This window comes from Lactuca sativa, chromosome 6 (genome assembly GCF_002870075.4).
Source record: "Lactuca sativa cultivar Salinas chromosome 6, Lsat_Salinas_v11, whole genome shotgun sequence".
Classification (NCBI taxonomy): domain Eukaryota; kingdom Viridiplantae; phylum Streptophyta; class Magnoliopsida; order Asterales; family Asteraceae; genus Lactuca; species Lactuca sativa.
Window position 1 is genome coordinate 124,403,843 of NC_056628.2, and position 19,048 is coordinate 124,422,890.

The 19,048-nt window shown below is 44.0% G+C and overlaps 2 non-coding genes across 2 annotated transcripts; both read left to right on the top strand.

The window, feature by feature from the left end:
* The first annotated feature begins 1,501 nt into the window (after positions 1-1,501).
* LOC111890060 (small nucleolar RNA R71) lies at positions 1,502-1,608 on the top strand. The gene has a single exon (XR_002849721.2). It is a non-coding gene; the product is annotated as a small nucleolar RNA R71 (small nucleolar RNA).
* Positions 1,609-18,162: 16,554 nt separating this feature from the next.
* LOC111890059 (small nucleolar RNA R71) lies at positions 18,163-18,269 on the top strand. The gene has a single exon (XR_002849720.2). It is a non-coding gene; the product is annotated as a small nucleolar RNA R71 (small nucleolar RNA).
* The last annotated feature ends 779 nt before the right edge of the window (positions 18,270-19,048 follow it).

Here is a 19,048-nt window from a genome sequence, read left to right on the forward strand (position 1 = left end):
ATATTTAAAATACGTATACAGTTCAAATCATTTAAAACATGTATAAAAAAACGTTCATCCAGCATAGACAGCAAGTATTTAGATAATATGCACACATAGCACGTAGTTTATATAAAATACTTCATATCTATGTGTAAGATGAAAGTAACTATGCACTCACCTGAGAAGGTGGTGACTCGGTACTCGGACAGCGCTTCGTTTACTTTAAAATAATTTCTTCGACGAAACCTAGTATTAATACCACTAGATTTTAGTCTAATATTTACCGTGAGTAATTATTAGTATTATTATGATTATTATTATATAATCGTTTAAACAATACTTTCCAACCACTATGTACAGACAGGGTCCAGACATAAAACACCGAAGAGCAGGACCATTTTGGCGTATAGCACTTCTGAAATCCAACAACCCTATGTGGCCCTTTAAACCAGATTCCTCGTACCGCGAGTGGTTAAAAAGATATTATAATGACACTTATATAAGTCATAATAATAGCTCAAATATTTATTATAAATTTATAATAACAAAACTAATTTTAAATATAAACTATATTTAAGATAGGGTAAGTATAACTTACTTACAAGGGGATTTTAGCTAGGAGTTGGGCTCTGCAGGGGCAGAACTTCATTGCTGAATCTTTCTAAGAAAGATTTGTGCAGCGCTTCAGCGCTCACCTTACTATACTAAAACTACAGAAAGAGAAGTCGAATCACGAGGGACCGAAATGCTCGGGCGATAAGGAGAGAAAGACTCTTGAATCAAGAGAATGGTGCAAGAAATATGAGAGCCCAAGCCTCTTATTTATAGTAATTGAATTTACAAAAACTACCCTCCATAATTACTTAATGACCTTTTAGTTATATAAACAACTAAACACCCCTCTATAATACTATTTTAAATGGATTTAATGATATTTGTACTAAACTAATGTCGAAAGAACTCAACATTAGTCTTATAATGACCGCATCGTCGATACCTTTCTAATGATATATACATATGTATATATATATATATATATATATATATATATATATATATATATATATATATATATATGTCTACGTATATATGATTTATACTTTATTTTAATACATAAATATGCTATTATAATTTGTAACTCATTCATATGAACTCCTTTTTTGACGTTCCTTATATCCACGCGTAGGTGGAGGCGTACTCTACAACTTGTGTTTAGACTCCGTCGGCTAATTTCGACTTTATTTTTAAAGTTATATTTCTAACAGGCCGGGACATGATTGGTCCGTTAAAATCTCATAACTTCTTCATCCAATGTCCATTTTCGTTTGTCTTTTTATCGTTCCGCTACTAATAACGAGATCTTCGATTCTCGTTTAGGTTGTGTCGGCGAAAAACCACTCGATCTAATACTCGAACTTCGGGTTGTACGTCGCTAAGCCGAAATTTCGAAAAATCATAACTTCCTAATACGAAGTCAGATTTGGGTGTTCTTTTTATGGACATCTCTTGCTGCACATTTAGGTCATGTTGAGGGCAATTTCTGAGCAAGCCCTTGTACCACTCCCATGCTTCGTATAGTGACTCCCCCGGCTGTTGCTCAAAGTTGGCTATTGCCTTCTTGAGTTTGGCTATCTTGGATGGCGGGCAAAACTGGTCCAGTAATTGCTCACGCATTTGAGCCCAATTGGTGATTGTACCCGGTGGGAGTGCCTTTAACCACTCCTTAGCAGCTCCTTTGAAAGTGATGGGAAGCATCCTAAGCAAGACTGTGTTTCTGTTGACATTTGGGACATTGAAGTAATGCGTAATGTCGTTGACTTCATCTAGATGCTTAAAAGCATCCTCATGATCTTTCCCGAAAAATGGCATGTCCTTCAGTGCAGTCAATATGTGTCCCTTCAGCTCGAATGTGGCAGTGGCAGGTATTGCGGGTTGGACTAAAACGGGACCCACATCTTCTCGGATCCGCTTCTTGTAAGCTCCCATGGACATTTCTTCAATCGCTGCCATCTCGTTCCTTGGCTCGTTCTCGGGTTCGCTCATGTGTTCTTCAAATTCCGGCTCGGTATCTCTTTCGGACTCGGTTTGGATGGGTGTATGATCCAAATGCTCAAGATTGCTCTTGTGCCTCGCTGATGAACTTGACTCTCCTGTCTTCTTTCCCGACTTCCTAGAAAAAGCTGACTTCACTTGTAAGGGCGTCTTTTTCCTGTGAATTGCAGATTTGGGATCTTCAAGTGGTGGCACCAAGTGTGTGTTTGAGCTTCTGGTCATGAACTCCTGCAACTTGCTAAACTAAAAACATAAAACTGAACCAAAATAAGAAAAACTAACTACCAACTAAAAAAAATCTAGTTTTTAACTGTCCACGTCATGGACTCTGTGAATCACAGAAAAAATTATTTTGCTGAAAAATTAACTTTTTGTGGTTTTTTACTCCACAAGAAGGATCGATCAATTTAATGCAAATAAATAAGCTAAAAACTAAGTCGTTCCCCGGCAATGGCACCAAAAACTTGATGTGCACAAAAGTACTCACTAATTTTAATATTTATAACCTAACAAACTTAACTAACTATGCACTTATAGGCAGTGTACCTAGTCAGATTACAGTATAGCTTGGGTAAGTCGGGTGTCGATCACAGGGAGCGGTGTTCTAATTAATTTACTTACTATTAAATTAACCTAATTTATTAACAAGTTTAAAAGGGTTTTATCTGGTTTTACAAGATCAGATGAACTTAAATTAAATTCAATAAATAAAAACACACTCTTGTTTAGTTTGAATCCACTTCTCCCTTATGGCTAGCTAATGATTACGGATTATTAAGTTGGTTTTTAGTTGTATTAGTAATTTAGTTCTAACTTACTAATAATTAACTAATTCATGTCAAACCATGTATGTTCACACATAATTAAACACAGAACTAATTATGAATGTAAATATGCTATGTAAGATTTGTTGTATAAACGCAATTATGATCACAATACACGTTCTCTAGCACAGCTAAGCTTTATTTATTCTAATTACTAACTAAGATTGGTCAATCCTAGCTCCAACAATTCAATGTTCACTAAATCATTAGGTAAATAGGTTCATGCAGTTTAATGGTCACTAAGCTACACAGAACATGCAATCAAGCAATTAGAAAAACAAATAATAACATGCTAGGTTACACAAATCAAACACAAGCAATTTTTACTAACTAAACTTAATCCATAAACATATAACTATTCATAAGTTTAAAGCTTCATCTAGCTAACAAGAGTAGCTAGATTCAGCTGCTCATCATAGCAACTAAACCAACACAGCTAAAAATAATGAAAGACATGTTCTTATTTAACTAAGTGTAACAACGTAATTTTTCAAACAAATTTTTCATTTCAAAAATTAAGTATTTTCATTCAAACAAGGCATAAATATTCCAAGTGTCATGTCAAAATACAAATCATAGAATTCCCAAGATCACAAAACATCAATCAGTGTATACAGATCACGCCGGCGCCTTCCCACGGTCCTCGCTAGTACCTGAAACACATACATAACAACTGTAAGCATAAATGCTTAGTGAGTTCCCCAATATATAACTTACGCACATACGCCTTTCCAGGCCCTGACCTTCCGGTCCTTGTGTCTCAGGGGACTTCCGTCCCTGCTGGGTAAACCTTCCGGTCCTACCCACGCCAACCTTACAGTCCACAATACAACGCCTTCCGGCCCATAACATAATCGCCTTCCGGCCCATAACATAATGCCTTCCGGCCCACATAACATAATGCCTTCCGGCCCACATACATAGCACGTATAACAATTAACTTATTACATATAGCACATATATCACATATCATAACTGACCTTCCGGTCACACAGTCAAACCCTTCCGGGTACAGTATAGTGAGAAGACTCACCTCGTGAATATCGAAAGCTAGCAAATCCCGAAATCACTCGTGCTCGATCCGCCGAGCTACAATCTCCCTATAACATCATATATCTCTTATTAACACTTTTATCTTCTAAGTTGACTATCCCTAAGAAGTCAGACATAGATCAACTCTGGTCAACGGTCAACGGTCAACGGTCAACTTGACCGGACTCGGTGAGTGCTAGGGCGACTCGGCGAGTCTAGACGTCCTTCACCAATTCTCTAAGATTCCCTTTCTACTCGTCGAGTATCCTCCTTGACTCGACGAGTTCCTCCTGGAAGAATCGCGGGGCCACCTCGACTCAACTCGCCGAGTCTGAAGAACAACTCGACGAGTCCCAGTTAATCTTCAAGCTACTCGCCGAGTCTGTTCATCGGACTCGGCGAGTCCATGCCATGCAACCGCTCAAACTGCTTCCTAAGGTCATTTCTGCTCCGACCATTCATAGGTCTGTCCTTCCTAGACTAATTCATCACGTAAGGTCCTCATTTCGGTGCTCATAATACACCCCATGACTCATAATTTACATTTTGACCTAAGGCATAAGGATTTCAATCCAAAACCTCCATTGATTCCCTAAATGCTCAGGCATGGGACATTCTGGACTTCCAAAGATCCCAATACAGGGTTCCAATCGTTTGGGGGACTAAGGTAACATTCAATCTAGCCACAAAAGGGTTCAATAAACCCTAAATCCATATACAAATCAACATAAGAGAATGCACTCGAAATATTACCTGAATAACGTGCTCTCTGTGTCCCCAATCCTCAGAACGTGGCTTCTCTTGTTGTTCCCTTAACCAAGTCTCCTCCTCCTTGCAAAACAATACTTCCAAAATCAACAATGGTCTTCTACCTTGCTCCAAATGCTCACAATCGAATTAGGGTTTCTCTTAGAAGGCTCGGGTGAACAATGACGGCCATAAGGTCCCTCATATACGTCCCAAACCTGAATGGTTAGGGTTTTCGCTAAACAACGCAGACTCGCCGAGTCCACATCCGGACTCGTCGAGTCCAGTCGCGAACCAGCGACCAGGTCCGCGATCCTACTCGGCGAGTCTAGGCTCCAACTCGCCGAGTCCCCTCTTAAACACCCAAAATCATAAATATAGCAATACCTGAAATTCCGGGCTGTTACAACTCTCCCCCACTAGGACTAGACTTCGCCCTCGAAGTCTCACTCTGAAAATAGCTCCGGATGCTGCTCTCGCATCTCACGCTCCGGCTCCCAAGTCGTTTCCGATCCCTTCCGGTGTTGCCACTGAACCAACACCAGAGGTACCTCCTTGTTCCTCAGCACCTTGATCTTCCAATCCCTGATGGCCACTGGTCTCTCGGCATAATTCAGGCTCGCATCCACCTGAATATCCTCTAATGGAACCATGGCCGACTCATTGGCTATACACTTCCTCAATTGCGACACATGAAAAGTGTCATGGATCTGTCCCAACTCTGCTGGCAACTCCAAACGATAGGCTACCCGGCCTATCCTTGCAATCACACGAAATGGCCCAATATACCGGGGTCCCAACTTGCCCCTCTTTCTGAATCGAATCACTCCTTTCCAAGGAGAGACCTTCAGGAGAACGAAGTCGCCGACTTGAAACTCAAGCTCGGATCGACGTCTGTCTGCATAACTCTTCTGTCGGCTCTGGGCGGTCAATAACCTCTGTCTAACCTGTTGAATCTGCTCTGTCGTCTGAAGCACGATCTCTGTACTGCCCATCACTCTCTGTCCCACCTCTCCCCAGCAAATGGGGGTCCGACACCTCCTACCATACAACAGCTCAAAGGGTGGCATACCAATGCTCGAATGATGGCTGTTGTTGTAGGAAAACTCTGCCAAGGGTAAATACGCATCCCAGCTACCCCCGAAATCTAACACACACGCTCGAAGCATGTCCTCCAGCATCTGAATCGTTCGCTCGCTCTGACCGTCTGTCTGGGGATGGTATGCGGTACTAAAATGCAATTTAGTACCCAGCTCCTCATGGAATTTCTTCCAGAATCTGGAAGTGAAGCGCACATCACGGTCTGAAACAATCGAGATCGGCACCCCATGCCGAGATACCACTTCTCTCACATATATCTCCGCCAACTTCTCCGCTGAAGAACTCTCACTGATGGCAAGGAAGTGTGCACTCTTCGTCAGCCTATCCACAATCACTCAAATTGCATCGACTCCTCTGGCAGTCCTCAGTAATTTGGTGATGAAATCCGTAGTGATCTGTTCCCACTTCCACTCGGGAACCTCCAATGGCTGCAACTTGCCATGCGGTCTCTGGTGCTCGGCCTTAACCCTACGGCAGGTCAAGCACCTCTCAACGAACCATGCGACGTCCCTCTTCATACAGGGCCACCAATACTCTTTCCTCAAATCCAAATACATCTTTGTATCCCCGGGATGGATCGAGAATTTCGATCGATGAGCCTCTTCCATCAAAGTAACACGCGTACCGCCCACGAACGGTACCCAAATCCGACCCTGAAACGTCAGAAGCCCTCGTCCATCCTTAACGAACTCTGAAACCAACCCAACGACCCGCTCTCTCTTCTGCATCTCTGGTCGCACAGCCTCGGCCTGTGCCCCACGAATAGCATCCAATACTGGAGCCATCACAGTCAATCTCAAACATACATCCCGCAGTGGAGTGCTCTCCGCCCTACGGCTCAATGCATCGGCTACCACATTAGCCTTGCCTGGGTGGTACATGATCTCACAATCATAATCCTTGACCACATCCAACCACCTCCTCTGACGCATATTTAGGTTGGGCTGATCCATCAAATACTTCAAGCTCTTATGGTCCGTGTATATCGTACATCGAACCCCATACAAGTAGTGACGCCAAATCTTGAGAGCGAACACTACTGCCCACAACTCTAAATCATGTGTGGGATATCTCGCCTCATGAGGCTTCAGCTGCCTCGACGCATAAGCTATCACATGACCCCTCTGCATCAGCACTGCACCCAGCCCCGAAATCGATGCATCGCAATATACTACAAAATCCTCCATTCCTTCCGGGAGAGCTAATACCGGGGCTTCGCACAACCTTTGGCGAAGTGTCTCAAAGGAGGTCTACTGCTCGGGTCCCCATGAGAATGCAACACCCTTCCGGGTCAATCTGGTGAGCGGCACTGCGATCTTGGAGAAATCCTTAATAAATCTCCGATAATACCCTGCCAACCCAAGGAAGCTCCTGATCTCAGAGGGTGACTTCGGCACCTCCCAACTCATCACCGCCTCAACCTTGGCCGGATCGACCAATATCCCTTCCTGGTTAACAACATGTCCTAGAAATTGGACCTCCCGCAACCAGAAGTCACATTTGGAGAACTTTCCATGAAGCTTCTCCGATCTCAATACCTCAAGGGCCTCCCTCAAATGCTCCTCATGCTGCTCTCTAGATCTCGAATACACTAGAATATCGTCGATAAATACAATCACTGACCGATCCAACATCGGCCTGCATACCCTGTTCATGAGATCCATGAACACAGCCGGGGCATTGGTGAGCCCGAAAGGCATCACCACAAACTCATAATGCCCATATCGCGTCCTAAACGCTGTTTTCTGGACGTCCTCATCCCGTACTCTCACCTGATGGTACCCTGACCTCAGATCGATCTTGGAAAACCAAGATGCTCCCTGCAACTGATCGAATAAATCATCGATCCTCGGTAACGGGTAACAGTTCTTGACCGTCAACTTGTTCAACTCCCGGTAATCAATGCACATCCGGTGTGAACCATCCTTCTTCTTGACGAACAGAATAGGCGCTCCCCACGGCGAACTGCTCGGCCGAATGAATCCCTTCCCCAGCAACTCCTGAAGCTGCGAGGACAACTCTTGCATCTCTGGAGGTGTAAGACGATAAGGCACCTTAGCAATAGGCGCGGCCCCCGGAACCAGATCGATACCAAACTCTACTTGCCTCACAGGAGGTACTCCCGGCAGCTCCTCGGGGAAAACATCTGGAAACTCACGCACCACTGGGACCTCCTCCACTGATCTCGGTCTCTCGGAAACCTCCCGCGTATCCATCACATACGCCACAAAACCCTTACAGCCCTGCTGTAGACACTGCCTCGCCCTAGGGCCGAACAGAAAGCTGATCCCGAACGGGTACCCTCGCTGTACACCGAAAGAACTCCCCCACTAGGGTCTCGTATAGTCACCAGCTGACGCTCACAGTCGATGACGGCGCTGAATCGGCTCAACCAGTCCATGCCCACAATGACACAGACATCACCCATCGCAATAGGAATCAGGTCAATCGGAAACTCAACCCCGAAAATCTCTAACACACATCCCTGGAGAACCTCCGTGGCACAAATCACTCTCTCGTCAGCAATAGAAACTCTCAGAGGCCGGCTCAACGACTCACGACTAACGCTGATATGCTGACTAAAAGCTAAAGATACAAAGGACCTACTCGCACCCGAGTCAAATAACACTAAAGCAGGCACAGAGTTCACAAGGAAAGTACCTACGCATATCATAACATAAGCATAACATCTCGACATCAAAATAAATACATGAAATACAGCATACCTGCCACAACATCGGGCGCAGCGCGGACCTCCTCCGCAGTCAGCTGAAAGGCTCTCCCACGAGCCCTCGGGGCCTCGGCCTTCACCGGTCGAGTCGCAGTAGTCCTGGCAGTAGGTGCAGATCCCTGAAGAAGCTGAGGGCACTCGACCTTCCGATGGCCTGTCTGGTTGCAATGAAAGCAAACCGTATACCCCTTGGGGCAATCCCTAGCAATGTGCCCCTCCTTGCCACACTTGTAGCAAGCACCAGATCGACATGCCCCATCATGACCCTTGCCGCACTTTCCGCAAGTGCGGCCCTTCGGACCTCCCGTCCTCGAATCGGCGGACTTTGTCCACTTGGCTGCCGGCTGAGACTGAGCCGGCCGCCGGTCCACCCGCTGAGACTCGGCCTCCTCCCTGGCCTGGGTCTCCAACTCGATCTCGCGCTTCCTGGCATTCGCCTGAAGCTCAGCAAAGGTATGATAGGTGGAGTTTGACACAAACTCCCGGATATCCCTCCTCAAAACACCCAAGTACCGGCTCATCCGAGCCTGCTCTGTGGACACCAGCTCGGGGCAGAACATCGCCCTCTCATGAAACTTCCGCGTGATCACCGCAACCGAAGCAGTACCCTGGTTGAGGGTCAAGAACTCCTGAACCAATCATTCCCTCTCCACCGGGGGAACGTACTCGTCTCTGAACATAGAAGTAAACCCTTCCCATGTCACTGCTAAAATCTCTGCCAAAGTGAAGTTCGCCGTCACGAACTTCCACCAATCCTTCGCTCCCAGACGGAGCTGGTTCAAAGCGAACCGTACCCTCAGATGCTCCGGACATGAACAAGTGTAGAAACACCCCTCAATATCAGCGATCCACCTCATCGCAGCAATCGGATCCTGCGTCCCATCGAACTCAGGTGGCTTCATGTTGCTGAACTCCCGAAACAGCAACGAGTCACCCCCCTGTGGCCTGGCAGCGGCCACAGTTGTGGTAGCTGCAGCGGCTGCAGCTTCGGTCAATGCGGCGTACCGCTCCTCAAAAGTCTCCATCAAGGTGGTCTTAATAGACCCAAACATCTCCGGGATCTCAGCCCGGATCGCTGTAGCTACCTCCTCATGAATCATCTGACGAATCTCCTCGTCACTCACACCGCTCGAACTCGCTCCGTGGCGTGGTCTAACCATGATGTCTCTGAAATACAACATAAAACTATCAGAGACTCCATCGAGTATAATCGCACTCGATAACGCAACCCTACTCGGTCTCCGATATCCAGGGATTCTTACTTGGGTCTCCCACTGACCCGATGTCTTCGGTAGTACGGGCCCAATACTACCGACCACACCGCATCAACATTCATCCCAATTCTTCCTCCCCAAACCCCGGATAGTGAGTACTCTACTTTTGATATGCACTATCTACCTGTACGCTATCAAGCATCTCATATCGGCAAACTTCCCTAGACTAAGGCATCACAAATCAGGCCACTCTAGTCCTATCATGAATACCTAGTCTTCTAGCATGCATAACAATTCATATCATATAATATTGTAAGGTATTTTGGGGATCTTTACCGTTCGGGCGCTGACTGATCGTACACACTGCTTCTTTCTTGTTTACCACAAAATCATTTACAAACGTTTATGCCTTTATTTTAAAAGTTTTCCTCAAATCCTCGGTTTGAGTTCAGTTACGCCCGAAGGTGCACCCGAATCCCTCAAACCAAGGCTCTGATACCAATTGTAACAACGTAATTTTTCAAACAAAATTTTCATTTCAAAAATTAAGTATTTTCATTCAAACAAGGCATAAATATTCCAAGTGTCATGTCAAAATACAAATCATAGAATTCCCAAGATCACAAAACATCAATCAGTGTATACAGATCACGCCGGCGCCTTCCCACGGTCCTCGCTAGTACCTGAAACATATACATAACAACTGTAAGCATAAATGCTTAGTGGGTTCCCCAATATACAACTTACGCACATACGCCTTTCCAGGCCCTGACCTTCCGGTCCTTGTGTCTCAGGGGACTTCCGTCCCTGCTGGGTAAACCTTCCGGTCCTACCCACGCCAACCTTACGGTCCACAACACAACGCCTTCCGGCCCATAACATAATCGCCTTCCGGCCCATAACATAATGCCTTCCGGCCCACATAACATAATGCCTTCCGGCCCACATACATAGCACGTATAACAATTAACTTATTACATATAGCACATATATCACATATCATAACTGACCTTCCAGTCACACAGTCAAACCCTTCCGGGTACAGTATAGTGAGAAGACTCACCTCGTGAATATCAAAAGCTAGCAAATCCCGAAATCACTCGTGCTCGATCCGCCGAGCTACAATCTCCCTATAACATCATATATCTCTTATTAACACTTTTACCTTCTAAGTTGACTATCCCTAAGAAGTCAGACATAGATTAACTCTGGTCAACGGTCAATGGTCAACTTGACCGGACTCGGCGAGTGCTAGGGCGACTCGGCGAGTCTAGACGTCCTTCACCAATTCTCTAAGATTCCCTTTCTACTCGTCGAGTATCCTCCTTGACTCGACGAGTTCCTCCTGGAAGAATCGCGGGGCCACCCTGACTCAACTCGCCGAGTCTGAAGAACAACTCGACAAGTCCCAGTTAATCTTCAAGCTACTCGCCGAGTCTGTTCATCGGACTCGGCGAGTCCATGCCATGCAACCGCTCAAACTGCTTCCTAAGGTCAGTTCTGCTCCGACCATTCATAGGTCTGGCCTTCCTAGACTAATTCATCACGTAAGGTCCTCATTTCGGTGCTCATAATACACCCCATGACTCATAATTTACATTTTGACCTAAGGCATAAGGATTCCAATCCAAAACCTCCATTGATTCACGAAATGCTCAGGCATGGGACATTCTGGACTTCCAAAGATCCCAATACAGGGTTCCAATCGTTTGGGGGACTAAGGTAACATTCAATCTAGCCACAAAAGGGTTCAATAAACCCTAAATCCATATACACATCAACATAAGAGAATGCACTCGAAATATTACCTGAATAACGTGCTCTCTGTGTCCCCAACCCTCAGAACGTGGCTTCTCTTGTTGTTCCCTTAACCAAGTCTCCTCCTCCTTGCAAAACAATACTTCCAAAATCAACAATGGTCTTCTACCTTGCTACAAATGCTCACAATCGAATTAGGGTTTCTCTCAGAAGGCTCGGGTGAATAATGACGGCCATAAGGTCCCTCATATACGTCCCAAACCTGAACGGTTAGGGTTTTCGCTAAACAGCGCAGACTCGCCGAGTCCATATCCGGACTCGTCGAGTCCAGTCGCGAACCCGCGACCAGGTCCGCGATCCTACTCGGCGAGTCTAGGCTCCAACTCGCTGAGTCCCCTCTTAAACACCCAAAATCATAAATATAGCAATACCTAAAATTCCGGGCTGTTACTCTAAGATATAAACCTATATTCTTTTTGTTGTTGAAAACCTTCTTCCAGAACCCTTCTTTCGCTCTGAATCGTCTCCTGGAACTCTTTCCTTCTGCCAAAAGCTTTTCCTTTTTGTAATAATCAGGAGAACTTAAATAATCTCCAAAAACCCGCGCCACGTCGTGGCCAGCTGTGCCACGTCGTGGGCTTCAAGTAATCCGTATCCTCCAAGGAAATCCTCCGCATCGCGATGTCTATCTTCTGAAAACCCAATGCCACGTCGTGGCCGACTTTGCCACGTCGTGAATTAAGTATTCATCGTGGATTTATTCTTTTCTTGTCTTTCAAGCCTCCCATGTTCCATATTTTGTCACTTTTGGTCCCTCTCTTCGAAAATCCTTTATATTGACTGAAAATAACAATTTAAAGTTATAAGTATCATTATTCTAAAGATATTATCAATTTATTAATAAAAATGTACTTAAATATTGCCTAAAAATAAGTATAAATATGGCAATATCAAAATACCCCACACTTAGGCTTTGCTTTCCCCCAAGCAAATTTAAACTTAATTCTTAATTACTAACACCACACAGAACAATCCGACTTCAGCTCATCCATTATGCCAAGACCTCAAAACATGCACTTGTGTCTAAAATTTTCCTAAAGTACTCCCCCATACTTTAAATACTCACAATCTTCATAAACACTCGCCCACTTTTTCCGAACAATGCTCATTTTATGCAACCCTCCAAATCCATCCGCAGAAAACCTCCTTATCCTCCAGGTATTTTTAGTTGAGCAACCTAAGCATACATAATCTAGAATTACAATCATTGATACCACTATGGAGCTCTTTTGGAATTCTTCATTTCTTTGACATTTGATCTTTGATTTCTTTGAATTCACCACCTTATTTGATTTGATTTCTGGTATCTTCAACTTTTGAATTTCTTGGAATTTTGATCTTTTGATCTTCACTTTATTTGCTCCAAAATTCTTCACACTTTACTCGTAATTCTCTTTTTTTTTTAACATGTACCTCTCTTTTTTCACTCAAAACCTACATGCTTAAGCAGAGGCGCTCAACCTCAACCTTTATCGGTTGATGATAATAATTTTCCTGGATACATTTCAGGTTCAGGCTGCTAAACATATTGCATCCCTCAAACCAAGCAGGGTTATGTTTTTGTTCCATGATTTCACTAAAATAAGGGATGCCACAAATGCACTGAAATGTGTATTGGCTCAACTAAACAATTGAACTTTCATTGGATCATCCCACATAATACTAGCAATTATAGCTCAAATTATTACTATTAGATTTAATTATTAAAAATTTCAATTTTCAGATTTTCAATTTTTACTATCAAATTCTATGATTTTCTAGCAATTTACTTTTTCTAACCCTACCCCACACTTATTTCATACAATGCCCTCATTGTATGCATAAAAATAAATCAAAACTAAAGAAAAGGGAGAAAAAGGAACAGACTCCCCTGGGATAGTGGCGTGAGCATCTCCAAAAGTGTGGAAAACGTGTGTCTGGAATATGGACTCCCAAAAGTAGAAACTCGGTGTAGAACTAGGTGAATATGTAAATAAACCACGAGCATGACTCGAAACTTCAATTCTTCAATGTGGGTGTTTGTAAGTAAAAATGTAGGCAATGATAAACGGATACACATCGTGGCAGGTAACTGGCCACGTCGTGATATGGGATGAAAGCGTGAACACCAAACTACTTAATTTCTTCAAATTGCAAGAGCGCCACGACGTGGCGTAAGAATTTCACGTCGTGCAAACTGGACATCAACAGAAATGCTTTATTTGTTTCATTTACTTTAGCAACTTGACCAATGTCGAAATGGTTTAAGACGCTTCTATGTAAATACTTCCCAACTGTAACCTCTCTCCTACTAACGTACCCCACACTTATCTTGAATTGTAGATTCCAACTCACGACTCTACGCTTCCTTGACTAGACAATCACGACTCTAGAGTTAACCTTATACGCTCCTTAGAATTCCAATGCTAATCTGAAAAATGGAACAACCCAAAAGAAATAAAAAAAAAGTAACATCATATTTCAAGAAAGTTTTACATTAAAATCCAAACTCAAACATAAAAAAACTACTTAAAAACAAAATAAAAAGAAAAGAAAATAGAATCAATCATCATCTTGGTCCTGCACTCCACTTGGCCCTGCCCCGTCATTCTGCGGACGCCATAGCTCCTCCCACGTCGGAAAATAAGGATACTGAGGTGGCATAGAAGGTGGTCGGGTCACACCCAAATGCTAATAAATACCCTCAGTGAGTTGGGTATGGTAAATGGCATGCCCCCGTAGATTATCCAAATACGTTCCCACCCGACTCTAAAAAAGGTCGGTGGGAATTCCCTATACATACTGGGAAGCAGCACGCTCTCTCTCGACTTCACCTCTAGCCCGCACATTCCGACGCCGCGGTCTGGCTGGTGGTTGTTGTCCTGGATGCGCCTCCCCTTGCTTGTCATCTATCGGCAGTATAACATAACGACCCCCGATATTCACCACCACCCGCATAACACCCAAGACTTGAATGGTCAAGTCTGTGTCCGGTAATTGAGTAAGATTCCTCACAAAGTCATGGGTCAAAATATGATATGACCTAGCCAGGCGAGTAACCAAATGCCCCCCTGTAATTGGGCTCCCGGGCCTAGAATTGGCCTCTTTCTTCCCCCATGAACCTTGCCAACATATAAGGTAAATCACAGCAAACTCCCGGGGTAATAAGAGTCCATAAATAAAACAGATTCTGAATGGGGACTTCATCACCATGATGCTTGTGATTTATTGAAAAAGTGATAAGGCGGTGCAAAAATCGGAAAACAGGATTCCAAATTTGTGACTCACTCGAGTCACGATTATTGTACTCATGGCTAGAAAGGTTCCGCCAGAACTGAACATCCATAATACCGGGATTAAAATCCCGAACACATCCAATCAAGAACGGTATAAAAAACGGAGATTGAGTCTCCACTTCGGTATAAAGCTCCATACGCCAAGCGAATTCCCGAAGACTACACTCTCTATAAACACCACCCAAACAAAACACAAGTGCCCGGTTGTAGGTGAAATCAAGGGTGCGTTCCTCGAAGCATACGATAGAGAAAAACTCCACCGATAATTCCCGGTATACAGGTTCTTGGATGGCAAACAAATTCCTCCACTCGTGACAAGTGAAAGAAAATTGGTCCCCTTCGTATGTTTTCGACCAATAGCGTGCCAACTTAGCCACCATTCCCACACCACCAAGCCACCCCCAATCAATAATTGGAGCTATCGCAAACTCCCTATTGTACAGCCATCCAAGCCGATTCTCATAAGTAGTTAACAACGGTCAGGGAATGTTTTGAGGAAACTGATATAAGGGATGTATACTTGCTACGTCTATCGGGTTTTCCTCCTGTGGAACAGCTCGTCGTGGTCCCATTTCTGCATACAAAAGCAAACCAAAGCAGCAAACAACCAAAACATTAAAACAATTTAAACCTGTTTGCCATAAGCCGCGACGTGGCCAGGCTACGCCACGTCGTGGACCGCAGTCGGTCACAGTTCTAGGATCGGTCCATTTGTATGCCATATCTACCAAAATTAGTGCTTGGGGTTTGTTCCTATGGACATTTAAGGGACATGCAATCTAAAATCAACCACTAGATTCAACCAATTTCGTGAATCATACAAACCCTAACCATGAAAACTTGAAATTGGAAGAACTAACTACAAAAAATGAGTAGAATACATACCAAGTAGAGTAAATTGACAAGATCTTGCAAGGAAATTTGAAATAGATTAAGAAATTGGTTGTGGGGTTTTGCTGTTCCCGTTCGTGCGGCAGTTTTCAAGTGGGGAATGAGAATTATCGGTCAAAGGGTTTTAAGGAAATGGTCCCCCCTACTTTTTAAAGGCCACGACATGGCTAGCTATGCCCACGTCGTGGACCTTAAATCTGTCATCTGGTCCCGTGTTTTCAATTTGACCCACGACGTGGCTGGCTATGCCCACGTCGTGGAAACTGCCCAAATGCAAAATTTTAATGAAGTCTCACATATTAACTAATTACTTTGCATTTCATTCATTATTTAAAGTTCCCCACAACTAATTCTTTACTAATTATCAGTTATTGGATGATGAGTTGATATCTTTCCTAATTAAAAACTAAAAAAAACTAAAAAGAAAAGAAAATGCAAACCAAACTCGGGTTGCCTCCCAAGAAGCGCTTCTTTTTCTTGAAGTCTTGAGCTGGACTCTGTGCCTTCTACGTTGAATCTTCTGAGAGTCCACCGTTAATATCTTTTGTTCCTTGAACCGCCTCTTGTAAGCTTGAACTCGCCTTTTATATGCCTTCTTTGTATTTTCCTTTTTAGCTTTTCCCTCTTCTTCCAGCTTGCGTTTTGTGCCCTTGGGTTCCTCCTTGCACTTTATAGCATCCACCTCCTCTTTCACCACCGGCTTTGTCATTCTTGAAGTGACCTCCTCTTCATCACTTGTTATCTCCTCATCCTCTTCGCTCACCCAAGAAGGCGGACTCTTGTAAGCTATGACTTCAGTCAAATATGGAACAGATGCCCTCGGTTTTGTCCTTTTGACTCGATGAACTGTCTTTATCTCTTCTTCCATAAGCTTTTCCAGTTCTTCTAGTTCATTATCTTCGTTAATTATGAACACCTCTTCTTTATATTCTTGAAAGTCATCTTTTATCCCAAAGACTTCTTGTTCATCTCCAACCCTCAAAGTGAGCTTAGACTCGCGGATATCAACAAGGGCTCCAACAGTGTTAAGCAATGGACGACCAAGGATTATTGGAACATCCGGATCTTCTTTCATGTCCAAGACTACAAAGTCTATTGGAAAAACAAAATTTCCAATTTTCACCAAAATATGCTCCACGATGCCACGAGGTTGTGTCACCGAACGATTCGCCATGTGAATCTTCATTTTTGTAGCCTTCATCTTCTGAATCTCCAATTTTTGATAAAATGAAAAAGGCATCAGATTAATGCTAGCCCCAGAATCGGCTAAAGCATTAACCTTCATTTTATTCCCAAACTCACATGGAAGAGTGAGGCGTCCAGGATCCCCTATCTTTTCTGTTGTTTCTCCCAACACAACTTTTGAAGTTTGTTCACTTAGAATCACTATAGACTGCTTCTTTAATTGCCTTCGAGTGTCTATCAAGTCTTGCAGTAATTTCTGGTTCTCGGGAGCTTTGGATAAGGACTCGACAAAGGGGGTATTAATTGGGATTCCCTTCACATGCTTTACATACTCTAAATGCTCCTTCTCCAGTAGACTAAGTGCAGCTCGGGTGGGAAATGGCAAAGATGGCTGATAAGCTGGAACGGGCTCAAAGGGTTTTTTATCAGACATGCGCCACGTCGTGGCCAGAGGAGTGCCACGTCGTGGCGAGCCTGGTTCAGCAATTTCTCCACTTTTGATCCTTGATTTCTTGGGCTGCTGCGGTTCTTCTTCCAATGCCTCCAGGAACTCAAAGATTGCATCTTCTTCAGTATCGATGGCCATTACGTGAGATTGGGTCTTTACTTCGGGATTCTTCGGGGACAATTTTTCATGAACTAAAGTGGCTAGTTGACCAAATTGTACTTCAAGGTTATGGATGGAGGCTTGATGATTCTTTATCAGAGTTTGTTGTTCCATAATGGCAGAATCAGTGGCATCGTGTCTCTTTTCCGAAGCTTCCATAAACTTCATCAAAATGGTCTCTAGGTCGGGTTTCTTCTCGGCTGGTGGCTGCTCCTTTTGATAAAGGCCTCGACCTGTCTGCCTATACTTTTCTTCTTTTTGCTTCTTGTACTCTTCGTATGGCAGCCACTCCTTCTTCGGTTTCCTCCAGTCCTCATCAAACTTATCCCCACTAGAATAGCACACTTGAGCTTTTTTGTTCCCAAACTCATCTACATTACAATCCTTGGTCAAGTGTGGACCACTGCATCTCTCGCAACCCACTCTTATGGCATGTATCGACTGGTCCATTTGTGTTATCCTGCGATCCATATTATTCAGCATGGCCATGACAGCTGCTATTTCTTCAGTTTGGGCCACTCCACTGCCTTTGATTCCATCTTACCTCGGGTTGTGGTATTCGCAAGAGTGCTTCGCGAATTCTTCAATTAGCTCCTTGACCTCCCTTGGATTTTTCTTTGTCAACGGTCTTTGAGAATCAAGGAGTTGTCTTGTCACCACGTTTACCCCATCATAAAAGATTGACATCTCTTGCTGCACATTTAGGTCATGTTGAGGGCAATTTCTGAGCAAGCCCTTGTACCGCTCCCATGCTTCGTATAGTGACTCCCCCGGCTGTTGGTCAAAGTTGGCTATTGCCTTCTTGAGTTTGGCTATCTTGGATGGCGGGCAAAACTGGTCCAGGAATTGCTCACGCATTTGAGCCCAAGTGGTGATTGTACCCGGTGGGAGTGCCTTTAACCACTCCTTAGCAGCTCCTTTGAAAGTGATGGGAAGCATCCTAAGCAAGACTGTGTTTCTGTTGACATTTGGGACATTGAAGTAATCTGCAATGTTGTTGACTTCATCTAGATGCTTAAAAGCATCCTCATGATCTTTCCCAAAAAATGGCATGTCCTTCAGTGCAGTCAATATGTGTCCCTTCAGCTCGAATGTGGCAGTGGCAGGTATTGCGGGTTGGACTAAACCGGGACCCACATCTTCTCGGATCCGCTTCTTGTAAGCTCCCATGGACATTTCTTCAATCGCTTCCATCTCGTTCCTTGGCTCGTTCTCGGGTTCGCTCGTGTCTTCTTCAAATTCCGGCTCGGTATCGCTTTCGGACTCGGTTTGGATGGGTGTATGATCCAAATGCTCAAGATTGCTCTTGTGCCTCGCTGATGAACTTGACTCTCCTGTCTTCTTTCCCGACTTCCTAGAAAAAGCTGACTTCAATTCTTGTAAGGGCGTCTTTTTCCAGTGAATTGCAGATTCGGGATCTGCAAGTGGTGGCACCAAGTGTGTGTTTGAACTTCTGGTCATGAACACCTGCAACTTGCTAAACAAAAAAGTAAAAACGTAAAACTGAACCAAAATAAGAAAAACTAACTACCAACTAAAAAAATCTAGTTTTTAATTGTCCACGTCGTGGCCAGAGGAGTGCCACGTCG